This window comes from Phacochoerus africanus, chromosome 1 (assembly GCF_016906955.1).
Source record: "Phacochoerus africanus isolate WHEZ1 chromosome 1, ROS_Pafr_v1, whole genome shotgun sequence".
NCBI classification, from domain to species: Eukaryota; Metazoa; Chordata; class Mammalia; order Artiodactyla; family Suidae; genus Phacochoerus; species Phacochoerus africanus.
Window position 1 is genome coordinate 154,447,600 of NC_062544.1, and position 24,638 is coordinate 154,472,237.

The window sequence follows — 24,638 nt, forward strand, 5'->3', positions numbered from 1 at the left end:
TTTACAATTGAAAATTTTTATATGAAAAGTTATAACACACATCTGTGCTGTGATGTTTTTTCAGTTAATACTTTTTGAGTGTCTGCTATGTACCTGTTCTAGACACTGGGAATAAGCAGAGACTGGAATCAAAATCCATGTGCTTATATCCTGGTGAGGCTTGGGTAAGGAGACAACAAAGAAACAATTTGTCAGATGTTGATAAGAGCTAAAAAGAAAAAAAAAATGTAGGATGATAGTTTAAAGAAACCCTTTCTGCCACTTCTACCAGAGAATTAAGCTTTGATGCCCAAAGTCACCCTTTATATACAATGACTTAACTTCTCTCCTATGCGGCTAGAATGATACTAGCTGTGTGCCATCCTTGGGAGATGGGAGAAAATGGTCACTGAAGTCATTGTCTATAGGGCTTAATATTCTCATGAGACCCTGGTTGAGAAAGTTGGGGTAAGATAGTGACAGTTGTGGTAGGAGGGCTTCTTTGGATCATCTGACCAGGGAAGACCCCTCTGACAAGAAACCCTTCGAGCAGAGACCTGAATTTAGTGAGAGAGGAGGGGCCCTGCAGATGCAAGGTGGGTGGGGAGGGGTAGGAGGTGACAGCTGAGTATTCCAGCCAGAAACTAGAGTGGGCTTGATATATTTGAGGAACAGTTAAGAAGGCCAGTGTGGCTGGAGCTGAATTATTAAAGGACAGAAAAGTGGGGATAAGATAAGAGAATCAGAGAAGTGGCTGGTGAGGGGTGGAAATGGGATGGTGAGATAGGCCAGAGACACTTCAGCTCAAGTCAGTTCAGCAGAGATTTACTGAGCTCCAACTGTGTGCCATGACCTGGGGTTTCACAGGTGAATGAATTGTGGTCTCTGTTCTCATGCAACTGACAATATACAGAATATCACTTGACTTAGACTAAATAAATAGAGTGTGATAAATGCTACACCTTAATAAGCAGACAGGTGGCTACAGGTTGAGTCCTCCCAGAAGCAGAGCCTGAGCCAAGCATTCAGTGCTAGTGATTTATAAAAGAGTAATCCAAAAGAGGAGTTCCTGTTGTGGCTCAGTTGTTAACGAATCTGACTAGGAACCCTGAGGTTTGCGAGTTTGATCCCTGGCCTTGCTCAGTGGGTTAAGGATCCGGCATTGCTGTGAGCTGTGGTGTAGGTCACAGACGCGGCTTGGATCCAGCATTGCTGTGGCTCTGGCGTAGACTGGTGGCTACAGCTCCAATTCAACCCCTAGCCTTGGAACCTCCATATGCCCTGGGAGCAGCCCAAGAAATGGCATAAAAAGACAAAAAAAAGAATCATCCAAAAGGATGAGGAACTCAAAAGAGCCAAGTAAGGGTGGGATTTCAAGCAAGAGACTCAGCCTGATCTATGGGGGTCTCTGTGGTATAAATGACCATGCAGAGTTTGTCACAAGCAAAAGAGCTGCTAATCATTGGCTACAGACTGCCCAACAGGGTGGTGTCACTCTCAGGAATCTTTGGTTCCATATAAGTGAGTCTGGTGTCAAAGGTAATCCTCTGAAGATAATTGGAGAGGGAATAGAGGCTGTGGGGAGGGGTGGGAGAAACAGAGCTGGAGAAAGGGATCCAAAGGCATTTTGATGGGGCAACAAGTTTCCATCCCAAGGCTAACAGAGATCCTCAGCCTAGAGAGTAAGGCTTGAAGGACATGTAGAGCATAGTAAGCTTTTCCTGGGTGGAAACCATGCCTATTTGCTTGGTGCTGTGTCCTCAACATTTAGTCCAGTCCTTACTTATTCACCATATCAAATCCCAGAGGTGTTTCTGAGCAGGAATGAATGCATATATGAATGGCATCCCAGGCCAGGAATTAGCCTTGAGAATTTCTAAGAATCATTTGGAGGAAACCATATGCCCCAATACTACATCTTCAAAGAGGATGCTAAGCTCTTCTGCATAAGAAAGGCAAGGTGGTAGAAATATAGTTCAGAAATCTGGGAGATACAGCCACAAAAATGTCATATACACTTGAGTGTGTGAGCAAGTGAGAAGTAATGCATCTAAGAGACAAAATTCCAAACTACCTAGAGTATGATATGTTTTATTAAAAATGACCATGGAGTTCCCATCATGGTGCAGCAGAAACGAACCCAACTAGAAGCCATGAGGTTTCCAGTTCGATCCCTGGCCTCACTCAGTGGGTTAAGGATCTGGTGTTGCCATGAGCTGTGGTGTAGTTTGCAGACATGGCTCGGATCTGGCGTTGCTGTGGCTGGGGTATAGGCTGGCAGCTGTAGTTCTGATTAGACCCCTAGCCTGGGAACCTCCATATGCCAAGGGTAGGGCCCTAAAAAGTGAAAACAAACAAACAAACAAACAAACAAAAAACCACCAAAAAAATCAGTGAAAATAATCTCTAAATTTTCAAGGTGTGTCAGCAGCTAGTTTTTTTGTGACTTGGTGTTGGACTGAGAGGGACTTTTATCATAGGGAACTTGCTTAAATGTAGACAACAATCAGTACAGGTGCGTGGCACTAGGATGTAGAGCTCTAAATCAGAGTTGTGTCAGACATAAGAGAGGGCTGAAAGTTCCCCCTGGTGCCAGTTCTGATTGCTTGAACTGGAAGGTCACTAATATTGGGCCAAGAAGGCCGCATCCATGTTTAGGAGGATACTATTAATAATAGCTAACATTTATTTAGCACTTCCTAAGTGACAAACATTGCTTAAGCACTTTATATTATTTAATTAGCTTCTTAATAGCTATAAGAGACAAGTACTTTTGTTGCCATTATGTTTCCATTTTGCAAATGAGAAAACTGTGTAATCATTAATGCAATATCTTCCAAGGAATAAATTGTTCAGGTTTATACAGGTGCTAAGTGGAGGAGCTGAGGATTTGGTCCTAGATTCTATTCTTAATCACTAGAATAGAGCTGAATGACATGCTTGATTAGAAGAGGGAGGAAGGATGTAGCACCCATTTGCCATCCCTGCATTCTGCTCTTTTCCTCACCTTTCAATCACTTTCCTTCCCCTTTCACAGCCAAATTAAACACTTACCCTTCCTCAATGTTCCATCCTCTTGTGCTTAATATGGGCTGTTGCTAGCCCCCAAACTCCCTTCTCCTAGCCCTTTGCTGGCTAACTCTTGCTAGTTCTTTGGAATTTGGTTCAGGCATCACTTCTTGCAGAAAGCCTTCCTTGTTTTCATCAGTAAGAACTGGTGTTACTTTTCAGTGCTTTCTTATAGTGTATGTGCCTCACTTGTAATACATTATTTTGAATTGTGATGACTTAAAGTGAGCTAAAAGATAGTATTCATGTAGTGTTTTTAATGGATGAATGTGACTTGATTCCTCACCTTATTTCTGTTCCACCGTACTTGTGTTATCTTCTAAGAGTTACCTGCACAGGTGTTGGACCACATGGAATATCCAGCTCTGTTATCCTTTTATTATATCAGTTTGGGATTTCCAAACATTTTATTCAGTAAGAATTTTTCTCATTTATATCTATTATATGCATACAATATGGTGTCTTCTTGCATAAACTATTCTCTCTCCTTTGTAGCTAAGCTTACCAGCTCAATCTAAAAGTCAGCTAGTTGGGAGTTCTCGTCATGGCTCAGCGGTCAACGAACCCAACTAGGAGCCATGAGGTTGTGGGTTTGATTCCTGGCCTTGCTCAGTGGGTTAAGGATCTGGCATTGCCATGAGCTGTGGTGTAAGTCTCAGACTCGGCTGGGATCCAGCGTTGCTGTGGCCGTGGTGTAGGCCTGCAGCTACAGCTCCAAATTCAACCCTTAGTCTGGGAACCTCCATATGCTGTGGGTGTGGCCCTAAAAAATCAAATAAATAAATAAATAAATAAATAAATAAATAAAATAAGTAAAAAAATAAAAATCAACTTGGAAGGGGTATATGGGGGCTTTGACTATATGAGTAATGTCTTATTTCTTAAGTTGGGGGAGGTATAGAGGGGCATATCATACATTTAAGTATGAAATATTTTATAAAAATATAAAAAAGAATATTTATCTTTATAAATAACATAAAGAATATAAAGAACATAAACTTACCTTAAAAATTTCCAGCGAGTTAGGTTAAATCTGAACACAGTTATACCACTAAATGAAAAAAAGCTACCAGTTATTAAAACACAGATACACAGACATAAAATGTTATACTGGCTAGATTTATATGACAGATGGAGACTAGAATCTTGGGCAATTTGTGGGTCTTCCTTTTAGACATGCTATTTATTGTTAGGTTAAAACATAATTAGAAATCATAAAGCAGTCTCTGGGGGTTCTGATCATCATGGAGCAATGGGTGTATTTCTGGAGACATAGTTCTTTGTATCTTATCTCTTTCTTTTCTTTTTAAATATACTTGAATCTTTTGCTTAGCAATTTTGGAGGTGGGGGAAAGCATGGCTTGCTTAAGTAACTCTTGATTTATATCAGATACTAACATATCCATTTCCTGAGATAGGATAGCCAGGTTATACTTGTGAGGCAATCAGACCAAGAAACAGAAAATGAATGAAAGCATGAGTGTTCTTTTTTCAATTTCTTTTTTTTTTTTAGGCCTGCACCTGTGACATATGATATAGGGCAGAAGTTCCCAGGCTAGGGGTTGGATTGGAGCTGTTGTCGCAGGCCTGCGCCACAGCCATAGCAATGCTGGATCCAAGCTGCATCTGCCACCCATGCTGAAACAACGACGGATCCTTAACCCAATGAGTGGGGCCAGGGATTGAACCTGTGTTCTCACAGATACTAGTTGGGTTCATTACCACCGAGCCACAACAGGAATTCCTCTTTTTTCAATTTCTTATCCTCAAGCAAGAATCTATTTCTTGTTGCCTCTTTTTGTAATGATGACACTCATAAAAAGAAATTAAATGCTTTTTTCTAGTTAAAAATTTAAATTACTGATGCTGCTTAAATATCAGCGAAAAATGTCCTTATTTTACCCAGTAGATAAAGCTACAAGTTTACAAGGTGAGAAAAATTTCTCCCCTGGCTTGAATGCCGTGAAATGTATTTTTAAAAGTGTCAGAGAATGGGGAAGTTAGATTGCAGGCTTACACATCAGGCTTTCATATTTCTGATATGGCAAATAAAGTCATTTTCGAGCAAGATGGCTATTGTTGGCAAGAGTGTGCCAAGGGGACCTCACTAACTCATTTAAAAACGAGGTCATATTCCACTACAGTAAATAGCACTCCATAGAAAAAACTCTATGCAACAATACCTTTCCAAAATCCAGGCACTAATCATTTTTGTAGCAAAATACAAGAATTTGGTAAAATCCTAGTAAAGAGACTTGAGACTCTCTCGGAATACTTTAAAATAGATTCAACTCCTTTATTTAGTTCTCATGGCAAACTAAATTAATATCCAGCTTGAAAGTTTGTCTTATGTAGGTGTTATGTATCAGGAGGTATAACTTGGACTTAACTAGTGCTGCCTTCAGAACTGTCACAGGAGAGAGGCTGGAGGAAGTTTGGCATAGGGGCTTGGGAATCTGTGTTTTAACAGGGACTTAAGGTGATTCTGTTGCACATTTTGGGAAAAGTCTCAGAGAATAAGTCTTAATAATTCTCAAATAGAAACTTGCTTTTAGTTAAGAAAGGCATAAAACAAATCAAGATATCACCCAAGTTGGTCAGATTGGTGTGGTTAACAAAAGGTAATATGTTCTTTTTGAAACAGTTACTAAATCAAGTGGAATTAACCTTGTCGTGAACCTGGCTTTTCAATTTGGTCCACTGAATAGTCTTTGGAGTATTTATTATCTATGAATTACTTTGGGCCTTTAAAAAATCATTCTCACAAATTATGTGGAAACTTCCTCTGTTTTCAGAGTCTATGTCATTAGTGATCAATATTGTAGAGTTGACTTCTCTTGTTAAACAACGAATTCCTCAATCTGGCAGTTTATGTAGGTGTTTTGAAGCAAGGCTGGATACAAATCACCTGTAGAACTTTTTTTTTTTTTTCTTTTTAAAGCTGAACCTGCAGCATATGGAAGTTCCTGGGCTGGAGTTGAACTGGAGCTGCAGCTGCCTGCCTAAACAGCAAGACTGCACCTGGGACCTACACCAAAGCTTGCAGTAATACTGGATCCTTAACCCACTGAGCATGGCCAGGGATCAAACCCACATTCTCAGGGACACTATGTTGGGTTCTTAACCTGGTGAACCACAATGGAAACTCCACCTGTGGAACTTTTTTTTTTTTTTGTCTTTTTGCCTTTTCTAGGGCGGTGTATAGAGGTTTCCAGGCCAGGAGTCCAGTCGGAGCTGTAGCCACCAGCCTATGCCACAGCCACAGCCACGCTAGATCTGAGCCACGTCTGCAACCCACACCACAGCTCATGGCAATACCGGATCCCCAACTCATTGAGTGAGGCCAGGGATGGAATCAGCAACCCCATGGCTCCTAGTCAGATTCGTTGACCCCTGAGCCACAACAGGAACGCTAGAACTTTTTAAAACTATACTCATCCAGGCTCCACTCCTCATTCCAATCAGAAACTCTAGGCACAAGTCCCCAAAATCTATTTCCTTAAAAGCGTTACTATACACTCAGGCTTAAGAACCACTGTTTAAAGACAGCAAAATAAACTTTCTCTGAGACTTTCAATCATGTTTTTCTTGGTTAGACATTTCTTTCCTCTTGCTGCAACCAGAACCATTGTTGTGCTAGATTCAATGTGTTCCCTACAACTCTGAGTTTTGTGCTGTGCTATCTCTGATAGAGACACTGGTGAACAATGTCTGAGATTGCTATGTGGGTTTCACTTCTGGGACTGATAAGCCAGAGGCTGAAGACACACTGACAAGGGTGAAGTTTTCTCCAAGGGACAGTTTGATCACTTTGATGAACAGTGAGAGAAAAGCGTTTGAAGCAGTGTCACACCACCTGGTCTGAAGTAGGAAGAAGGTTTTGGAGAACTAAGCATTTAGGCCTTTGAATCATTTTGGTACCCTATTGGGAAATAAGAACTCGACTATGATGAACAACAAATATTCTAGCAGCCAGTCTGAAAATTCTTAAATTTAGGTCAAGTTTGAGAGATGACACAGGTATTAGGCTTCCTGACTTCCAGACTCTGGAATTGCTGACAGAAGGATATCTGGACAATTTTAAAGCCCTCTCCCTGGTTTATTTTGGACGGTTCTGACAGTTTGTCCAAGATGCTGCAACAATTAGCTCACTGAGTGTTACTCCTATGTGCTTCTTACTGAGTTTGCCTGTACAGTTCTGTGACAGACTGCAAGTTTCCAGAAAGAAGAAACTACTTTTGTTACTTCTCTGGCCAAGAGTACAGCACAGTGACACACATGCCCAATATTTTACGATGACCTAATGTCCTCAATAAGGAGTGTCCACCAAATTGGCACAGGTTGCTGTCCCATAGACTAAGGGTGGGTGATGAAATTAAACATACTCTTCCTCAGCCTGTGCCCAAATTACGAGTGTCACCGAGGCACCCCATGTTTCGTCAGTCACTGGGATGCTTTCCGTCACTTGAGGAAGAGAAAGGTCTTGAAACTTTCAGATAAAATGGAGCAGGGATTATAACCATCATTTTCTGACAGATGCCCTTAAAATCTTGCTATCCAAAGCGTGGTTCTCAGACCAGGAGCATCATCAGCACCTCCTAGGACTTATTAGGCAGAATCTCGGGTCTCCATCCCAGACTTACTGGATCAGAATCCCCTTTTTAACTAGACGTCCAAGTCATTCCTATTTATATTTAGAATTTGAGATGTTAATTGATCTAGTAATTGATCAGTCTACCGCCAATCATCGCTCCCCCCAAACAGAGACTCAGCCCTTTGTGCACGCCTCGCACCCGCTCCACTCGGTAGCAACCGATCCTCCGGGGACATCGGTGCGGCTGCTGCCGAGGGCAATTTGGTGATTGGCTGGCCGGACCACGTGACCGGCGCTGGCCCTCCCGTGCGACTGGATTGGTTCTCGCGGACGCTGACAGACAGGGACGGGGAGGGCCAAAGCCCGGTCTGAGGGGCGCGCGCGGGGGCGCGAAGGCGCGAGAACGCGAGTGCGCGTGCGCGAGCGGCTGGGCTTTCTCCTGAGCCGTCGGAGGGAGCCGGAGCGCTCCTCTTGAGGTAAGGGCTGCCGCGCACTCCTCTCTTGTCCCTCTGCGGCCGGGTGCAGGCGAGAGGGGTGGGGAGAGGCCTTGGGTCTGCCCACCCCCGGAGCCTCGCTTCGGAGAGGATGCAGAGTCAGGCTCAGCCATCTCCCTCGGTGCCTCGGTTTCCCTTTTTCTGCAGGCTAATGCATCTCCCCATCCTCCTCACCGCCGCAACGGGTCTGCCGGAGGGGAGTTGCCCACCTGGCAGCCTCGCCTCCGCCTTTGTTTCTCGCCGGGAGGGATGCTGGTATCGCCCCCCTCCCCATGTGAAGGGTGGTGGGGCCGGGGCGCCTCGGGCGCCAGACCTGGGCTGAGGTGTCTTTCTTGTAGTGAGACCTGTCACATGTGAGAACGAAGAGAAAAATATAGTGTCACTTTGGTCAAGCCGCGGGACTCGAACTAATCCCCCGGCGAGCGAAGCCGAATTCCTGGCGCAGCTGTGCGGGCGGGACCGATGGGCCGAGCCCAGGTGCGCCCTTTGACCATTTCTCCGGACCTGCACCGAGCTCTTACCCCAGTTGCACCGAAACTGAACGCTTTTAGCCTGCCAAAGGAATCCAGAGATACGTTAAGAGACGGGGGAAAAATTTTTTTAAAAAAGCAGTTGAGCACGAGTGGAGCAGGTCTAAATGAGAGGCTACAATGAGAAATTACAGCGAAACTGATGACTGGTAATTGTGAAGGGAAGGATGCCTGCAGTGAACTGCAGACCACACCATCACACTGAGATTCTCCGTCAAGAAAACGGTTTTTGTGTGTGAAGGGTGGGGAGTGGGGGGTGGGTGCAGTTTATTTCTGTAAACTGGTTATCTCTGTAAACTGAGGTTGTTCTGGATGGCTGAAGAAAGTAATGACTTATTTTCAGCCTGTTAAGGGACTGTAGGGAGAAAGGAAAGCAGGGTCTAAATTACACCTGTTTAGATCTCTTTAATTCTTTGAAAAGTGCGTGTTTAAATAGACCATTTGGATGCCAAAAGCTGCCTTGTGCGCTTGGCGAAGGGTGAATGTCTCCTTTAAGTCATACTTTAAAAAGGGAGGCATCCCTGCCTCTTTCCTTCTCCATTTCCCCAGACCTACAGTAGCAAGGGCATGCTGTACATCTTATAAGGAAATATAAGAAGTCCCTTCAGTTTTCCACTGGTTAATTTGTTGGATATAGCTGGTAGTCTGCTGGGTAAGAAATGGTTCAACTGTAGTTAGGGAGATTTTTACTGTATTCTGGAGTTTCACCGTAACTCATTTAGAACTTCTGGTAGGAGATGGGCAGGAATCACTCTACCTGATTCCTTGGGGACAGCCTGATTCATTTCTAAGGACTTTTTTTACTCTTACCTTCCCCATACAAAGTTTTGTTTCTTTAGAAAATAATGTGATTTTTTTTTGCCCAAACATGTAAGACACTCTTCATCTCTGTGAAATGCCTGTACCTGCTAAGAAATCAATTTACTTGTTAAAACAAATTGAAGAGGAACACTTAAATTTGTTAGGGGGAATCAGAATTAACATTTATTAGCAAATCAGTAGCTTATCAACTTTTTGGTGACTTTCTGGGGTAAGTGAAAGTAAAAGAACATGCTACAAAGCTTGTTGGTAATATAACAGATGACCCTCGCGAAGTGAAATATAGATTGGAACATACAGCAAATTAGTGGGAATAATTTTAAAATTTGTCAGTGATTTGTTTTTTCATTGGTCTGCAGTGGGAGAAGGAAGGAATTCTGAGTCTGGGGAAGATATCATAGGTATATGCTTTTTTAAAAAAAATTATTGGGAGTATAGTTGACTTATAGTGCTTTTATTTTTAGAGAGAAAAATGTCACTTTTGTTATATAAACTACACAAAGGGCATGCAATGTTTATGTTTAGCCTGGGGAAGGGAGGTAGGGATTTTGAAAAGGTTGAGAAACACTTATTAGGTTACACAAGGGAAAAGAGGAAGATTGGCAGGCTTAGTTCATCCTGAGGGAAACAACATACCTCAGTGACCTACAGGACAAGGTTTTGTTCTCTGATTCAATAAAAGCCAACCACTGTTGCTTTCAAAGCAACAACAAAATCATTTCCTTTTGTCGTTTCTGTCCCCTGGGTCAGGGATGGGGAGGATGGAGAGTGAGTCAGAGAGATTAGAGTCAGACCTGCATGCCTAAGCAGTAGTGTCCTTTGAGCAGGATCTGTGTCACATTGTGTAAATCTAAGAGCCTTCACATTTGTGAGGGGTCTGAGCACCTTCCCTGGGACGCTTGCTGTGAGATAGCGTGGGATAACGTTGCTACAGGTGGGGGCATGAGTGAGATCATCTGATACAGAAGCACTGGAGGAAGAGAAGAGCTGGGAAATGTTTAATTCAGTGAGACTGCCTTTGGAGCCTTGGGGAAGCATTTCCAGGCATAGCCGCCTTACTATTGGCTAGCTTGGCTGGCCTTTATATGGCTTCCATGGGACCTGCCATTCACAGTGGAGGCTTCTTTGGAGTTCCGTGTTTCAGGTTGTAAGCATCAGTTATCTTTGTGTTGTGCTCTAGAAAAGGAAGGTCCACAAAGACACAAATCTAGACTGCCATTCTATCAGATCCTTGGCATGTCTTACCCATGAGATTCTAGAAAACGAATTGTGCCCTCCCTACCAGTAGATGGCACTGCTGTCTGGGAATTCCTGGAAGAGGTGAAATACGGGGCTGGCAAACCAGCCTCTAGAAGATTTTGAAAGGCTGTATCAGTTCCTAAAGAGAATCTCAAAAAAAAAAAAAAAAGTTATGAAAGCCAAAAATGTTTATATAATGTAGGAATAATGGTTGTGGAGGTTAAGGAATGGGTGCAGTTACTTTGCTGGTTGGGTGTGGGAGAAAGCAGAGAATAAACTGTCAATTAAGCATCATAGCACAGATTTTGAAAGCACTTGGTATACATGTTGTTGGTTAAATGAAAATGAGTTTGAAATCATGATTCAGTCAAAATTCCCAAATATCTTCATAGTTTCTACTTTGCTTTAAAAACTAGTCTAAACTCCTGGATGGGACTGTGGAAATACACTTGTAACTTTTAAACCTGATCAGTATCCAATGATTATATGCTCTGAACTTAGTGGTTAGGGTATTAGTAAAAACAATGCTTGTTAAGTAGTATACTGTATTCAAGCTATCCACACAGTGTAGGTCAAAGTATTCTGAATGAGTTTCTTCAAAAACTTAAAAATTCCTAACAAATATTTTTAAGATTTTCTTAGCTTTTTTTTGTTGTTGTTGTTGTTGTTTTTAAGATTTTCTTGGTTGGAGTTCCCATTGTGGCACAGTGGTTAACGAATCCGACTAGGAACCATGAGGTTGTGGGTTCGATCCTTGGCCTTGCTCAGTGGGTTAACGATCTGGCATGGCTGTGAGCTGCGGTGTAGGTTGCAGACGCGGCTCGGGTCCCGCATTGCTGTGGCTCTGGTGTAGGCCGGTGGCCTCAGCTCTGATTAGATCCCTAGCCTGGGAACCTCCACATGCCTCGGAAGTGGCCCTAGAAAAGGCAAAAAGACAAAAAAAAAAAAAGATTTTCTTGGTTAAAGCTGTCCTTTTAAGATTGTATTAACAACTTAAACTTTGAACTTTGGCTTTATTGACCTTATTATCCAGGGTTCATTCATTCCTTCCCCTCTTTTGAAATAGCTATTTTTGGTGTGTTTTGTAATTGCCTGCTGTTTGAGATGGATTTTGTAGCCATGCTATTTGAGGGAGGTGGTGCTGTTGCTAGTGAGGTGGGTTACAATGCATATGAGCTTTGACCCTACTGGAGGCATCGAACACTGCTGTTGGGAGTCACCTGCTTCCTCATGTTGATCCAATTCTACGGCTCAGCTTATTTGAGTTTTATTTCTCTCTCTCTTCAAGGGGACTCATGAGCTAGTTTTACTACCAATGCTGAATCCTAAAATCCTGCTCATGCTAGAAGGCAATAGACACAACAGTCCAATAGCATTGCCTCATGTGATCTCAAATTTCTGTGCCTTTTTGAACTTCACTTTTTTTACCTGGTCCCTGGGATTGGTGAGATGGGATGCATGTCTTTTAAAATCCCTTCCAACTCCCAAATTCTAAGGCAAGGTAGTTCTCATAAGGTATTTCTGAGGCCTCTGAAAAATTCTCATCTAGGAATTGTTTTCATGCTGTGAACCTAGCGCAGAAAGAAATCTCACTGATACTTCTTCTCAGAGAAATGATTGTCTTAGAATCCTGTTAATTCAGATTTGGAAGAAGCCCTAGACGATTGCTTAACTCAACCTTCTCATTTTGTAGACAGAGATGAGTGACTTGACCAAGCTAACAGAGCTAGTTGTGGCAGCTATTTAGAGAACTAGGACCCAAGCTTAGGCTCGCGTCAGTCTTGCCTTTTCCAATCTGTGTTTCTTTACTGGCCATCACTCTACACATAATATGCTGTGTCTACAGGGCTGGAGCCAAGAAAATTCTGAGTAATTCTTTAATGTAGAGTTTTAAAGCCATAGCACAGATAATATTGGGTTTGGGCAGAAATTCAAGGTCAGGCTTCTCTTTGCAGCTCATTCTTTTCTTCACTGTCTGTTCCTGAGCAGGATTCCTTACTATGCATCCTTGTTATTTTTTTAAAAAACTCTTCTGCATAACCTTCCTGTAAGAAAAAATTTTCATCATCCTAGAATTAATTTTCCAATAAGATGATTTTAAATTTGGTCCATGGACTCTTTGAAGGCTGTATGGATAGAAAAGTTTTCCATATAATTGGCTTCCTTTGTAATCTTATGTATATTTCTCTATGCATTTAACAGATTATTCTGAGAAGGAGCTCCTTATGCTTCAATGGATTGCCAAAGATTGGGGGTGGGGGAAATCTTTGGCACAAAAATTGGGTAAAAATTCTAGGGTCCAAAATAGGTTCTGGGAAATCGACAGGATGGGAGAATTTTTGAGGCACTAAAAACACCATGGTCAAGAGAGTTGGGGGTGGAGTATAGAAGTAAACCTATAGAATTTTATAGGACATTTTACCTTTATTAAAGTGCCTGAAATTGCTCACTAGATGAAAATGCTAATAATAGCATTTTACCCATCTTAATGATGTATATGCAAATATTGATTTCCATTTATCATTTCTTGCTCAATAAGTACTCCTTTTTTTAAACAATTTTATTTTATTTTAGTCTTTTTTGCCATTTCTTGGGCCACTCCTGTGGCATATGGAGGTTCCCAGGCTAGGGGTCTAATTGGAGCTGTAGCTGCCAGCCTACTCCAGAGCCACAGCAACGCGGGATCCGAGCCTCGTCTCTGACCTACACCACAGCTCACGGCAACGCCGGATCGTTAACCCACTGAGCAAGGCCAGGGATCGAACCCACAACCTCATGGTTCCTAGTTGGATTCGTTAACCACTGTGCCACGACAGGAACTCCAGTACTCCCTTCTAATTTTACCAGAACACTTTCAAACTTATGTTGCCTTATTGGAGACATGCATACTAAGAGGTTCCCTTCTTCCCCAATCTGATTTGATTTCCAGGTAAGTCAATGCCTTTCTGACTTAGGACTTAAAGGTCTAAGTTTGGACTTTTTATCTTTCATTGCTGAGGCCCTACATTTTACTTTCTGCTGTTAGTTCCTAGGATTTACCATGATCTCAGAGATGCAAAATAATTCAAGCATCAGGATGAAAAATCTTGAAATTCCTTTTTTTTTTTTTTTTTGGTCCCCAGGGTTGACCACAGAAACCACTGCTCCTTCTTAGTTAATTATTTCCTTTCCCCCTTTTGTTTGCAACCCCAACTTTTCTTTTTCTAATTTTCCCCAATAGGAGTGATTCAGTGTGTATATATTGAAAAAAATTCCTGTCTTTGCCAGAATACATAAAGAAGTTAATATGTGCTCAAATCACATTTTGGACATGTGAGACAAAACTTAGGTGGGGAGCACTGTATTTCGAAGAACATCTTGAAAATCTTGGTCTCTGTTCTATGATCCCTTACCCACATTTGGTACCATGATGACCCATGCTGGTGAATGCCACCTTCTGTTATCTTTCTAGATTTGGACCAGAGTAGTGTTTATTTTCACTTTAACAGAAGAATAAAAATTACTTTTTCTTCTTCAGAAGTTTATCAATTGAATTTATGTAATAACAAAAGAAAAAGGCAAATTTCTGCATTCTAATCCCAACGCACTGAGTTATTAAATGATTTGGGTGGGAGGGCATCATTGACTCTAAGTTTGATTCCTTGTCTGGAAAATAAGAGGAGAGAGCAGTGAACACTTAAATTCTTTTCAGCTCCAAAATTCTGTGACTATGAAATTCTATCTAGTACCTAGACTGAATGTATTCTGAAAATGCTAGATAGTTAGGAATTCATTGACAAAGTCAGTGCCAGGATAACTCTTTATATCTGCAAATCACTTTGTGGTATACAAAAATATTCTCTAATTTTTTTTTTAAACATCTTTTCTTCTTAAAGTATGGTCAGAAAACAGCATTGCTGTCTATCGTCTGGGAGCTTGCTTGAAATGCAGAATCTCAGGTCTCACCCAGTATCTACTGAATTGGAATCTGCATTTTATTAAGATGTCCAGATGTTGTGCATGCACATTAAAGTCTGAGAAGTGCTGCTTTGTCTTATTTTGAGTCTGACATTGACCCACAGGTCCATGAAGGAAGCAGGGTATTTTACATATGAGGAAATCAGGAGACTAGATCTCAGAGTTGTTAAGTAGTTAAGTCAAGTTTACTGGGCTGTTGTCTCACCCAGAAAGGCATACTCTAAACCTACTGTTGTCTTCTTGGTTGTGCTGGAGTCAGGCTTGTATAATAGACTGATTGTTGACTACCCAGGAAACCCAGGCATGGGTGTGGCTGTGTCATTGAGTTCTAGCCAACAGAATGTGAGTGGAAGTGGAAAAGTGTTGTGGTCTACTTCTAGGAAGAAACACAAAAAGAGGGTGCCCATGTGAGTCCTCTATGCTGTTTTATATTCCTCACAGGATGGATTGGAGAGGACCCCGGGATGAGCATGGAAGTTATCTTTAAGGACTTTTATCGGCTTGGGTGCACAGATCACTGATCAGGGAGGGCCACTCCCCTGACGATTCACTTGTCCAGTATGTACAGGAGCCAGAAACAAACTTATTGAGCTCAAGCCATTATATGTGTTTGGGTCTCTGTGTTAAGTAAGCACTGAGCCTACCTCACTGGAGCAGTGGCTTCGGACTTGAAGTTATGGATCTTCTGGCCTAATGTGTTCATTCATTTTTCATCTTTGGTAGTTCGTGATCGACCAGTTGTGGTCCAGCATGCACAAGTGAGTGGTGAAAGGCTGCAGAGCTGATGGGTCGTGAGGATGTAAGTGCGTTTGAAGGCTCTCACACTCTCTACTCCAGGGTAAGTTACAGTCCTTCTCTGCCATTGTTGCTCTGGTTTTACTCTTATCTTAATGGTCTTTTGGAGTCTGTGCAATTTGTGTGCCCTGTCTGAAAGTTCCCAAAGCCTTTAATGATTCAGCTCGTAGATGCTATTCAGATTAGTACTTACAAAGATAAAACCATGGTCAGGGTAATGGGAAGGAATCAGTATGTGGAAATATCTCAACACAATAATTTCACTTAGTGAATTTGTATGAGATGTGGTTTACTTGGGGGCTGTAGGGGAGGATGTTTGGCCTTCCTGAGATACACTGCAGAGCATCCTCTCTCTCAGCACCCTCCCCCTCCATGGATCACTTTGCATAACTTTTCCTGCATTAATTACCTTTTTTTCAGGTGTTGGGGGGGGGGAACAGCTTGCCAGAGAGTTGATGATTCCCAGTTTCACAGATGATATAGCACTAGCAAAGTACACGGTTTTGCCCAGTGTCACTGGGAGTCACTTGTACCCGCTCCCCCATCTCTCTGCAGCCCCTAGTGCAATGGTGGTGGGCACTGGGAGTATTTTAATGAAAGCTGGCTTTATTTATTTATTTTTATTTAAAAAGGTTTTTTAAGGGCCGTTCCTGAGGCATATGGAAGTTCCCAGGCTAGGAATGAATCTGAGCTGCAGCTGCCAGCCTGTACCACAGCCACAGCAACGCTATATCCAAGCCGTGGCGGTGTCTTACACCACAGCTCTTGGCAAGACTGGAAGGCTGGACCCTTAACCCACTGAGCAGGGTCAAGTATTAAACCCATATCCTCATAGGTAATAGTCGGGTTTGTTATTGCTAAGTCACAATGGGAACTCCACCAAAGTTGGCTTTAGATTTTAATTTGTGCTAAAGATTTTGGGGACCAAAAGAACATCCCATTCACTGTGAGCTCTCCAGCTTCTAGAGCTTAAACTAAAACCAGATTCATTGAAGAGAAAATTATAATTAATAAAAATCTAAGCAGAGCTAAGGATGGTTATGAAAGAGGGAAAAAGGAAGTTATTTTTTAAAAAAGTACTCACCTGAAAAACTGGATAGATGGTTGTTTTAAGCATTTCAGTTCAATAGTGTGGAGCCCTTGCCAGATAATGTCCCATTACCCAGGCTCAGACAGAGGGCACCCAGAAAGGCTGATGTTCTTCAATGCCTCATATGGATCAGTAAGGAGCGAGTACAATTTACTAAATGAAATAGACAATTAAGGGCTGTAAATCTCTGGAGATTCCCAGAAGCATACATTGTTACTGCATTGGGGGGATGCACGTGCTTAGAGATAAGCAAAGCAGAGGCAGTAGCTGCAAGGCTTGTCACCAAATGAAGAGTCCAGGGGAACAGCCAGATGCAGACCCCTGCCTAGTACCTGGGGGTTGCTAAGGAAAGGATTTGGTCTTTGCTAAGCTTTCTCCTTAAAGGAAGGGAGCTAGATGTTGCCAGCTTTCCTCATTTTCCTCTGTGGCTCCCATTTATTTTCTATTCTAAAAGTAAATAAAAAGTATAACATGCCAGAAATAGCACTCAACTGGCATGTTTCTGTTTAAATACCATTCAGTGATCAAATTATAGAGGAACCCATTCTTTAACTAGTGATTAGAGGGCAAAGAAAGTAATGCTAGAGATGCCAGAGGATCAGGGATCCTTATCCTCAGCACCATTAGCATGCCAAGCCTGGTGCTTCTTTATTGTGGGCTGTTCACACATTGTAGCACATCTTTGGCCTCTACCAGCTAGATACTCCCCTTCCCTCCACCCCAGAATCGTGATAATCAAAATGTCTCCAGATACTGCCACTTGTTCCCTGGCCGTTAGGGGGTGGAATTCTGGTTGAGAAGCACTGCTGGTGGCAGTGATTTAATCTTGCTCTGAATTTCTCTGGGACTGTTTCAATCATTAGCCTCCTTTTGCTACAATTTCCCTACCTGTAAAATAGACACAGCGTTTGTAACTCAGTAGCCTAAGGAAGTACTGTGTGACTATTTGGGAGCTCATAATGCCAATACCTATATCCTAGTCTTGTGAAGACAGAGGCTGAGGAGCAGGGGAGTTGGAAGGGTGTGAGAAATGCCGAATGGTATTGGATTCTGATTTTACTAGAAGGCTTCCAATTCTAGTTCATTTCAACAATATACTCTTGAATGAAGGCTTGTGGGGGAGGATTAAGAAAGGGGACAATAAAGGAGGGAAAAAGAGGCTATTTAGAAGAGCAGTCAAGGAGATTGCTTTTGACCTGGAGGTGGGGGTTGATCTCTTATCGTTAAAGTGATTTATGTGTAATTAGACCAAAGGACATAAAGAAGTAACCCCCTTGCTCCAAAGAAAAATATTCTCCCAAATGACTACTGAGCCTAGAACAGATTTTTCAGGTAATACAACAAAGACTGGAGAGTGTTGGAGAAATCTGTTTTTATTCTAGAACATTTACATTTCTGCTGCTTCTCTTCTTTGGCTTATCAAAAAAGGTCATCTTCAATCCATGCCCTTTGATACATACAATGTTTGAGTATGACACATGTTCTTCTGATACTCTTCTAGAACTCTGTATTGGAATGCTGAAAAAGGCCTATCACCCTGACCCAGGCCTGAGGTGATCACACTATTTTACTAAGGCAGGGCAAGTGCAGGGATTAGATGTAAATTGTCTTGGTAGGTTTGAATTCAGCCTTGCTGTGTTTCTGGTCCCTGTAATTATTAGACATACTCACAAAATTTACAAAAATGCTACCTTGTTGACGCAGACTCAGTGGGTCCAACATCAGAGGAAATTCTGTTGGACAGCACTGTTTTAGTCTGTCAGGACCCTGTTTGTTAGAAACCCACCCTTGGAGTGCCAGCTTGTGTTTGTTATGAAAAGACCTCACCTCATTTAAAGCAGGATTATGTTTTGGACTTCTCCATCCTAGGGGGCTTTTCAGTCTGTGAGTGGATCTTGCTGAACTTTTTACCTTGCTGCGGCATCTGTCTGTTAAAGAAATTGCCATGGGCCTGTGTTTCTGACATAACTGAGTGCACTGTCTCTAAAATATTTGCTCTTTAATCCAAGGCTGCTGAGCCGTCTCTTTCCATTTGGTCTCTCCATGCCCTAACCCTCAGTGGCAAAGCTTGTTTGTGCAGGATGTCTCTTTTGATACTGCCTAGAGCTTCAGTGTCTGGGAGAGGTGGTGAGAGAGTTTTTACCTCCTCTTCTTTCAAGCCCCAGTGTAGCTAAAAAAAAAAAAGTGGATATAAAAGGATGTTAATTCATAAGCTTAAGCTCTGAGGAATTATCCCCTAAAGAATTAGTCTTTAAAGTAAATTTTCCAACAGATATATTACAGCATAAATTTAGTAATTAAGCCCTTTAGCAACATGGAAGAATTTCCAGTCAATATTATATATTACTAGCTGCCAACATTAGTTGCTCAGAAACAGTCATAATTAGAATAAATGAAAAGATGTGGAAATAAGTGCACACATTTTAAAAGATGTATTTTAAATCTAACCAAGCCCAAGACTGTTTTGTGTGGGAGAGGGGATGAGAACAAGGAGTTTGTTTGCTGTGAGTTTGTATGTTGCTGGAGGCAAGGGGAAGGAGGTGGCCAGGGCTGAGATGGTCCTTGGACAGCCTTCACTCAACTGCTTCATTAAAAAAATTTTTTTTTCTTTATAGGGCCACATCAGCAGCATATGGAAGTTCCCAGGCTAGGGGTCGAATCAGAGATGTAGCTGCTGGCCTACAACACAGCTCACAGCAACACCAGATCCTCAACCCACTGAGCAAGGCCCGGGGTGAACCCACATCCTCATGGACACTAGTTGGGATTGTTACCTCTGAGCCATGCTGGGGACTCCTCAAGTGCTTCACTTCTGATGGGCTCTGACTGCCCTCCTCTCTTCACTTTGCCTTTCTTTCCTGCTTTGGTCTGCCCAGAGTGTTAGAGGGGATTCTGTGTTTCTCAGTGAAGGTGCTGTTAGCATTCTGATAGAATGATTCATCGTTGTGTGGAACTTTGCTGTGCACTACAGAATGTTTAGCATTCCCAGTCACTAATTGCCGGTATTACTCTAACCAAGTCATTGAGTCAACTAACATGGCCCCCACATTTCTAAATACTGCCTATGATTCAGAATCCCCGACCGCTGGAGAGATGAGTGAGATCTTTTTCTTTCTTTCTTTCTTTCTTTTTTTTTAGGAGGGAGAAGTAGAGTTGTGGAAGGTGTACTTGCTTCTGAGGGGCTGGCTCATTGACTTCTGATATATATGACCTGTCCTTTTCCCAGTGCTGAAAGTGCTTTGGGAGCCAGTCATATTCTATGGGCCAGAAGAATCAGGTTTTGCCAGTGGAGAATTTGGTCCCTGAACCTTGAAATCAACCTAGAAGACATGGGGGTGGGGAGAATCTGTCAGTGCCACAGAGGGTGACTACTACCCCTCCCATGGGATGCTGGGTTTTAATTCTTGACTTACTGTGACTAAACCTACATAGCTACTGAAAGTAAATGGTGGTCTACATGTGGCAGTGATTGACCAGGAGGAAAAAAAAAAAATGCAGCAAGGGCAATTTAAAAACAATCCAAGGGAGATGGGCTATGCCAACCCTTCCTTTTCATTCTCTTTGATTGTAGGGCAGCCCCTAAATTTGTGAGGTTATGTGTAGGCTATCAGATTGGAAGATCTGAGGTTGTTTCATGGTAAAGAGAAAAGGAACACTTTCATATGTCCTGCTATGTGGCCTCTGTAAATGTTTTTGATCACAAGAACAGAAACTCATTTGTTACCTTAAGAAATGGAAGGCTTAAGGAAGAATGTGTGAGAAAATGTAACAGTGTCAGACATGTGGCACATTGAGAGCAATACCAGAGGCCTTTTCAGGATGAGGTGGTCTGGTCAGATCTCATGGAGACTGGACCTAACTCAGGACCAGGAAGATTGTCCCCCAATCTGTTGCAACTCCAGGATGTGTCTGCACTAACCATTCAGCCATTAATGTGGCTCAACATTTCCATTTTGGCTTCTCTCCTCATGTCTTCCTGATGATCTGTATATGGACCATGAAGGAAAGGAGTATGATAATTCTATAGTAACTGTCATTCTTCTGGCCAAAGCTCTTCTACCAGGCGATCTTGGGTGTACTGATACCCTCTCTTCCTCTGTACGGATGTGGACTAGGTCTTCTTACCTTAGTAAGGACTGTGGTTTCTCTGGAAGGGAGTGATGATGGGGTAGACTGATAGAACACAAGACCTCTCTGGCATAAAGTCTCTGAATTCTTAACTCCCAGAATCAGTATAAAGAGTATTTTGGGGTTGGTTATGTGTATAATAAAAAATTGCAAGATTACTTGCAAGGCCTCGGTAGCAATTGTGAAAAAGCTTGACTTAATCCACTTATATTTTTATTTTTTATTTTTTCCCTGTTTTAAAAAATGAATTTTATTACATTTATACATGTACAATGATCATCCCAACCTCCATTTTTTTTTTTTTTTTTTGAGGCCTAGCTGTATCCCAGTATCGCAGAATGGTAGGGAAATTGCTGGGTTAGAAGATTGGGAAATTAGGAGTTGTATTTTCCGTATGGATATCTTATTTTTTGCATCTGTCAAATGTGATTCTTTTAGCCACCTGTGTATCCCACAGGAATAATGGCTAGGTGCCGGTCTAAATGTTGAAAGACATTTTGACATCTCTGACAAGTGTTGTTCAACAGCTGGGTTTGTAAGATTCCAGTTCTGACAAAGGAAAATAACTGGGCTTATTACTCCAAAAATAAATTCCATATAGATGTTGTCATTTGTGGGATTACTGCCTTACAAAGCAGACTTTAAAATGTTTTGTGTTGTAGTGTGTTTTGTGCATTTACACCTAATCTTGGAGAGTTAGTTTCATTTGAACCAATGATTGAATATGACTTTACAAGGGAATGTTTTCTTATATTGCAGGAGACTCTGTTCTTATTTGTGATTCTGTGACAGAGTAAGAATGATGGTCCCAGCTTCACAGACCTGCACAGCTGTGCGGGGTGTGCTCTGTGGCAGCACAAACAACCCATTGGTTCATGGAATTCATTTAAGGCTCTCACACTTATCAAGTAGCTGGAGCACAGTGGTGCCACATACAGAGTATTACCTCAGAGAGATGCAGCTTCTGTTGAAAGAGGCAGAAGAGGAGTTCCACAGGGCTTCCGCAATTTCTAGTGGGGGAAGGACCGCCATGTGATATTATAGGGTAGCCGGGATTAGCTCTCTCACCCAACTGCCGACTACCAAGGAGAAAAGAGCAGAGGTTGAATATTTGGCTTGTTTCTCTTCTTACTCTGTGAGGATCCCTATCCCCTCTACTGAATTTTTTTAATGAGAAGGAAAAATAGAGACTTGTATCCAATTAGTTTTAATATATATATTAGTGCTTCTTCTGAACAGGAAAATTTGTATATAGGTAATCATATACTGCCAGATTAAATCAATTTTAATTTTAAAGAAGTGCTAATCTTACAGTATAAACTAAAGATAAAGTAACCAAAATTTGTGCATATGTAATTTATTTTTTACAAAAATAAAACAAAATTATGTTTGTTCTCATAGAACCAGGAATTAATTTGCAGTCCCAGCATGAAGATTCTGTAGCAACAGTAGAGACATCTGCTCTCTCCATGGTGTAAAGAGATTCTGAAAGATGGCTGGGAGCCCCAGATCCTGAATCCTGAAATTTTGTCCTGCTATAGGCCACTCCCTGCGAGGCTGTTGGGGATAAATGTGCTCGGGAGGCAAGGACTGTGGACACAGATGCTGGAGAGGAGAGCTGAAGCCTCCAGCCTTGGTGAACTGCCCTATCCTTCCCATGAGGCACAGGAAGGGGTGATAGATCCTACTCAGCCCCTCCTGAAGGGGTGATAGAACCTACTCAGCCCCTCCTGTACCATTGGATCTTGGCCTTTGCCTTTACAGGAAGTAAAGCTGTGACTATAGTAATATCCTCAGACATGATCTGTTCCTCATCAGCACACCCCTCTTAAAGGAGCTTCCTGCACTAGGAAGAAGGCAGACAGGTGCATGCTTCCCTTAGCTCTCAAAAGCGGTCCCTGTACTATTGGAAAGAAAACTTATTAGATCACTTCTGAATTTTTGATTGTTGGCATTAGTAAAATATTTGCTAAACATTATACATAGGGCATTATTAGGGACACCCAACTTAGAAAATGTTTGTTTTACTTTGAGAGCCCCAAATCCTATTTTAGTATAGTACTGGGCTGTAGCTTCTTATTCTTCCTGGTGTTTCTCTAAATGCCTATTCCATCTTTTCCCTCTTCCCATTAACCCTGTTACCTATTTTATATCCTTTGTCTGCCATCTTACGTCTATCTGGATTTCCAAAGTTCTGTGGTTCCCAGCAGCCTGCAGGGCAGTGTGCTTCTTAACCAGTCACAAAGGCCGTCCACAGTCTGACTCCAGCTTACTTTCTGACTTTATACTCTTTCTATGAACAAATTGCTTTTTACTCAGACTGGCTTTGGTCCCATTGTTGACAGACTTTTGGCCTACTAGCCAGATCTACAAATCTCTTTGAGATTTTAGGAAGGTAACTTTGCACATAATATTTAATTTCTTTCAGCCTCAGTTTTCTTATTTATAGGTTGGGATTCATAATATTCCCTTTATAGGATGCTTGTGAGTGTGGTATCTGGGGTGCTCTCATCCGTGTCCTCACTTCTGCCTGCCCAGCATGAGCTCTGCATGAAGGCACATCATATGTCCTTGCTGATGAAGTTACTGAACATCAGAATTCTTAGGGCCAAACCTGTGGCATATGGAAATTCCCAGGCTAGGGATTAAATCGGAGCTGTAGCTGCTGGCCTATGCCACAGCCACAGCAATGCGGAATCTGAGCCGTGTCTGACCTACATCACATATCATGACGACACCAAGTCCTTAATCCACTAAGTGAGGCCAGGGATTGAACCTGTGTCCTCATGGGTGCTAGTTGGATTCGTTTCTGCCATGACAGGAACTCCTTCACATTTCTTGATGAAACATCCTCTGCCTGCCACTGCCACAAACCTTTTCTAACCACATCTTTCTTAGATAAGACCCCAGTCCCTCATCCCTATCAGTAAACACCTAAAGATACACTTTCCTAGGATGTGGAAAAAAGGGAACCCTCCTACACTATGGGCGGGAATGTAAATTAGTGCAGCCACTATGGAAAAAAGTATGGAGTCCTTAAAAAACTAAGTTGCCATATGATCCAGCAGTCTCACTCCTGGGCATATATCAGGAAAAGACAAAAACTAATTTGAAAAGATACATGAACCCCAGTGTTCATAGTAGCACTGTTTACAGTAGCCAAGACATAGAGATAACTTAAATGTCCATGAATAGATGAATGGATAAAGAAGATGTGGTACATATATACAATGAATATTACTCAGCCATAAAAAAGAATGAAATGCCATTTTTGGCACAATGGATGAACTTAGAGATTATCATACTAAGTGGAGTAAGTCAGATAAGGTCAAGTATATGAGATCATTTACATGTTGAATCTAAAAAAATAGTAGAAATGAATGTATTTACAAAATAGAAATAAACTCACAAAATAGAAATAAACAAATCAATGGAAAAAGAGTGGGGAGGGATAAAAATAGGAATTTGGGATTAACAGATAAACATGACTATAAAATAAACAAGAAAGTCCTTATAGCACAGGGAACTATATTCAATATCTTATAATAACTTATAATGGAAAAGAATGTGAAAAATAATATTTATGTATAACTAAATCACTTTGCTGTACACCGAAGACATTGTAAATCAACTATAATTCAATAAAAACAAATAAATAAATAATAATAAATGATTGAATGAACTTGGTACTTTGGAGGAAAAAAAAGATACATTCTCATCCCTCTCCTTGTGCTAGTGAAAATTATATTCCTGAACCCTCATAGTGTCATGGTCTATCTTCCCACATCAGAAATCGAAGGTAATTTCAAGGCTACTCTATACAGCCCTGAGCTGTATATATGAGTATATATGTATATGTGTATATATATGTGTGTGTGTGTATATATGTGTATATATATATATATATGAGATGTATTCATTATCTTCACATTTGTTTCCTTTCA

The 24,638-nt window shown here is 41.7% G+C and overlaps 1 protein-coding gene across 2 annotated transcripts in view; it reads left to right on the plus strand.

The window, feature by feature from the left end:
• Nucleotides 1-8,022: 8,022 nt before the first annotated feature.
• Nucleotides 8,023-24,638, plus strand: part of TMEM108 (transmembrane protein 108) — a 356,853-nt gene continuing 340,237 nt past the window's right edge. For both annotated transcript variants that reach the window (XM_047782809.1, XM_047782805.1), the window contains exons 1-2: nt 8,023-8,118; nt 15,405-15,519. The gene's annotated coding sequence lies outside the window, so the exon portion shown is untranslated. The remainder of the gene's footprint in view (nt 8,119-15,404; nt 15,520-24,638) is intronic.